The sequence below is a fragment of the Alexandromys fortis genome, unplaced genomic scaffold (genome assembly GCF_014885135.2).
Source record: "Alexandromys fortis isolate MF-2015 unplaced genomic scaffold, M_Fortis_MF-2015_v1.1 scaffold_171, whole genome shotgun sequence".
Lineage (NCBI taxonomy): Eukaryota > Metazoa > Chordata > Mammalia > Rodentia > Cricetidae > Alexandromys > Alexandromys fortis.
In genome coordinates, this window is record NW_026068066.1 from 2,165,210 (window position 1) to 2,169,652 (window position 4,443).

A 4,443-nucleotide genomic window follows, 5' to 3' on the forward strand; every position below is an offset into this window, starting at 1 on the left:
AAAAAAAAAAAAAAAAAAAAAAAAACAACAAGAAAAGTAGAGAGAATTTGAGTCTATGATACTTAAACCACTCTACTCATCTTCAATTATGCTATGATCCCGGCAGATGGTGGAACAGAAAAAACATAAATAGTGACCAGGAAGCCACCTACCCAGCCCAGCCCCCCCCCTCCCCTCCAGCCTGTTAGCTTGACCTCGCTACGACTAGACTAATGGATATCTGTCAGTTTCCCGAATTTCTCCCATGAAGTCAAGGTTCCTTTTGGTTAAATAGAAACTGGTACAGACAGATGTAGTTTTGTCTGCCTTTCTTTCACGACGCTGAGGATAGAACCCAGGGTTTTCCACACGACAGGTAGACATTCTGTAGGGACCCACACTCCCAGTTGCATGGAGTTGATTTTTTTTTTTTTTAAATCAATCGTATCTTTAGTACTGACATAATTCCGGGCACCTACTGGGCACTGTGAACTGTTTATCTGAGGAATAGATATCCCATAAAGGGAAGCACCAGCTAGCTATTAGAAACTCCTGTCTTGCTTATTTTGTTTCTAAAAAAGGAAGAGAAAGCTATTTTGGGAACCTGGCAATCTTCGGATCTTCAGCTCCTCTTCTCGCCTCACTTGGAAACCATAGGGTAGCGAGACTACCGGAAGAGCTGAGCGCATCAGGAAATGAAACACAATTGTGGGGAATATTTAAATTCTATGAAATCAAGGTGAATTATCATTCATGTGAGTTCAGAGCCAGCTTTAGGTTTTGCATCACAGTGACAAAATAACAACTCAAAAAAGGAAGGATTTGTCTGCTGTGGTGGTGTCGGAAGTTTCAGTCTGCCATGGCAGGGAAGGTGGAGCAGAGCGGCTCAGCTGGGACAGCACAGGGAGAGCAGGCTTTTGCTGGCCCCGCCCATGGATGGATGCTGTCCACCTTTTGGCTAATCCTCTCTAGAAATGTCCTCACAGACATCCAAAGGTATACTTACTAAGCACCCAGATACTTGTAAATGTAGCAAAATTGACAACAAAGATTTACTATCACACAGCCCATGATAAATAATAGCTAGGGGCAGACATAACTAGACACATGTATAGATTTTCCACTTTATAAAACATAGGAATCACCAAAAAGGTTGCCCTAAAAAGAGGTGGAGCTACAAGTTTAATGATCAGCTAATTAATTAAGGGAGAATATTTAACAGAAATATGTGTAAAAGTGTGAGAATCAACTTCTGTGTGATGGGGTCCAAGACTTCACCTAGAGGAAAGGGGAGAGCTCCAGGCCTTGCATAAGGAGAACAATATCAAAGAAAATAGCACACATGATTCTAACACTAACATAAGTAGCAAAACATGTGGCACTCTTGGGAGGTGGTGATGCAGGCAACCTGATTGGCAAGCAGAGTAAGAATTAGAAAAGGAGGGAGGATGAGAACCCAGGTCTGTGAAGCCTGAGCAGGATGCCAACACACTGACATGCCTGGATGAAGATCGCCAGGGGAGGGTGCCATTGTACTCAGAGCCTGACATCCGGCTAGAGAGGAGGAGGAGGAGCAGGCTGTGAGGTCTGACCTTCACAGCTGGGGCAAGCACACCAGGAGAGATGAAAGTGGAGCGAGGAAGGAGTGCACAGAACTCTGGGATTCTGAAAAGAAGAGGGAAGGTCCTGGTCTGTCCCAGAGGTCAGAGCTGGAGCCAGCAGCTCCCGGTACAGACATCATGGGTTCAGTTCATTTCTGTGGAGTCCCCCTGTTTGCTTAGCTCCTCCTCCCCATACAATGATGTCAGGAAAAGATGCTCCAGGGGACATTTCCTAGAAAAGTAAAAGGTCCTTTTTTTTTAAATTTAGTTTTTCCTGTAGATTTACATGTATTTCAATTTTGCTCATTTTCATGAAGTTCTTGACTCAAAGGGTGTGATCAATTGCCTTGTTTCCAAACACTGGAGCTTGACTTAAGGCCTGAGCATCTAGGTTTTCTTCTTAGCTGTGTACCATTATCTGAAGAATGTGTCCCAGAGGCACGCTGTTGTAGAGACTCTGGGGTAGGGACTGGACTCTTCCTTTTGCCATAAAAGCCTTGTTCTTCCTGGCGCAGCAGCCTATGGTGTATTTGCTTAGAGGGAGGAGCTCATTGCTACAGCAGGACCCTTCCCAGTATGGGCAGAGACTCATGATTATAGCCAACCATAATTGCAATAAAGATTCTGCCAGATATCACTGAATGGGTGAGAGAAAAATTTTATTCCATGACAATTTCAATGCCCCAGCTACAAATGGGAATGATCACGAGCAGCTTACTGGGTATTTGAAATGCTATAGGGAAGAGTAAGCTGAGAGGAGGAGGGTGCCTGGCATTGGCACCACTACAGTTAGTTGTCTTCTTAAAGTGAAAAAAGGGGCACACATAGTAAAATCCCACCTTGTCCCAAAGCTTGTATAATCCTCTTAGACTTGTAATTCTATAGGAATGTCATTTCATGAATACAAAGAAGAAAGGCATTTTGATGTTTATGAAACTATAGCAGCCGCCACCATCAAGGACACCCCTTTACCTTCAGGGTGCACCTTCTCAGGTCCCCTGCTAACAGTCAGTGTTGTGGGTGAGCACAGAGAGTGAGTGAGTGGTACAATCTTACCTTGAGGACCTGTCAGGAGGATCACCATGACTCATGCTCCCGCAGAGGAGGTTGTTAAGTGAGACATTAGAGTGTTAGAATTGCATGGGATGGCTTTGTCACCCAAGTGACAAGAGGCTTCACTTTGATACTGTTAAATCTGAAGAGGCTGACAAGCAAGAACTCTGCATGAGGATCACAGGAAGGGGATTGCTTCAGAGTGTCTGTGTCAAACCTCTCTTCTCTCATAGTCCTGCCATGGCCTTTGGCTATTGTATTGTTCTTCACTTAAATTTGATTTTAGGTCATTTCTGCAGCTTTTCATTGATGGCCTAGAGTGTGCAGCTTTTGTCCTCAGTATGACGAGGACCAGGACAAACAAGGCATGGCTTGTTGGACTCTCACCTTCTGAAGCCCAGGGAAGCCTTTATCAAGGGAAATGGTCAGCCATGGTCTCCATGAAACAGCTTTTGTTCAAACGGCACTGATGATGTGAACATTGCTAAGCATTCTCGGAAGTGACAGTGGAATTTAAAATGGCCAGGCCCTCCGCCTGATCCCCAAGGAAGCCTGTTCAACTCTTTCTGTCCTTTGCATCCTGAGATAGTGACATGTTTTCATGGGGTGAACCCTCCAGAGGAGAGTTCTCCCTTCCAAACTTTGTTTCCTGAGGCTCAATAGGCCACCAAGCGCATATGACAGGGTGCCCTACTTTCTGGGGAGAATGGGGTGGACCCCAAGCTGATCTGTGAATGGCTTTGAAAGTAAGAAGACACTGCCTTAGCAATGCTGTGCAGTGATTGGCTGGAGCGAGGTGGAGCTTGGGCTGACCCATACTTAACTTTCCAGTTTAATGTGGTCAGTTTGCTCCCACACAGAGCACACAAAGGGTGTGAGGGTCTGAGAGTGCTCACACACAGAGCACACAAAAGAAGGTGTGAAGGTCTGGGAGTGTTCCCACACAGAGCACACAGGAGAAGGTGTGAGGGTCTGGGAGTGCTCCCACACAGAGCACACAGGAGAAGGTGTGAGGGTCTGGGAGTGCTCCCACACAGAGCACACAGGAGAAGGTGTGAGGGTCTGGGAGTGCTCCCACACAGAGCACACAGGAGAAGGTGTGGGGGTCCAAGAGTGCTCCCACACAGAGCACATAGGAGACTATGTGAGAGTCTGAGAGTGTTCCCACAGAGCACAGAGGAGAAGGTGTGGGGGTTCAAGAGTGCTCCCACACAGAGCACATAGGAGACCATGTGAGGGGTCTGAAAAATGAAAACTGTCAACCTGGAAATTCTGTCAGGCATGACTTCAAGCACACAAAACCTGGAATTACTTTTCTGCTTTCTTTATTTAGTGTTTATTGCTCTACCTTTCCCCCAGACCATAAGCACTTTAAGATGAAGTTACATTGTTTTCCATGATTCTACAGCTTCTAGATCAATGCTTGGCAACCAGTAAATTTTCAAGGAATGTTTGGGAATAAGCGAACTTCTGCAGGTGTGCTGCAGAATAGAATCCCAAGGCAGCCATTCACAAAGACAGCTGCATTGTTGGTGTCTCAGACAACACCCCACACCTCCTATCAGGTTTATCCCAAAGGGGTGCCTGGAAATGTGAGCCTGTGTCCTCCTCCATGCTTTGAGGAATATCGTCATGTCATATCTGATCACATGACTATATGTCATCTATATACACTGAGTGGGGCAATGGAGCTTTCCGTGACAACGTTTTAAAAGTATTGTGTTCTTGGATCTTCCTGAATTCCCGGGCTACAGCTGTTACACTGTTCAGCTGTCTAGGAATAGTTGGTGGCAATGCTGCTCGGAATGGC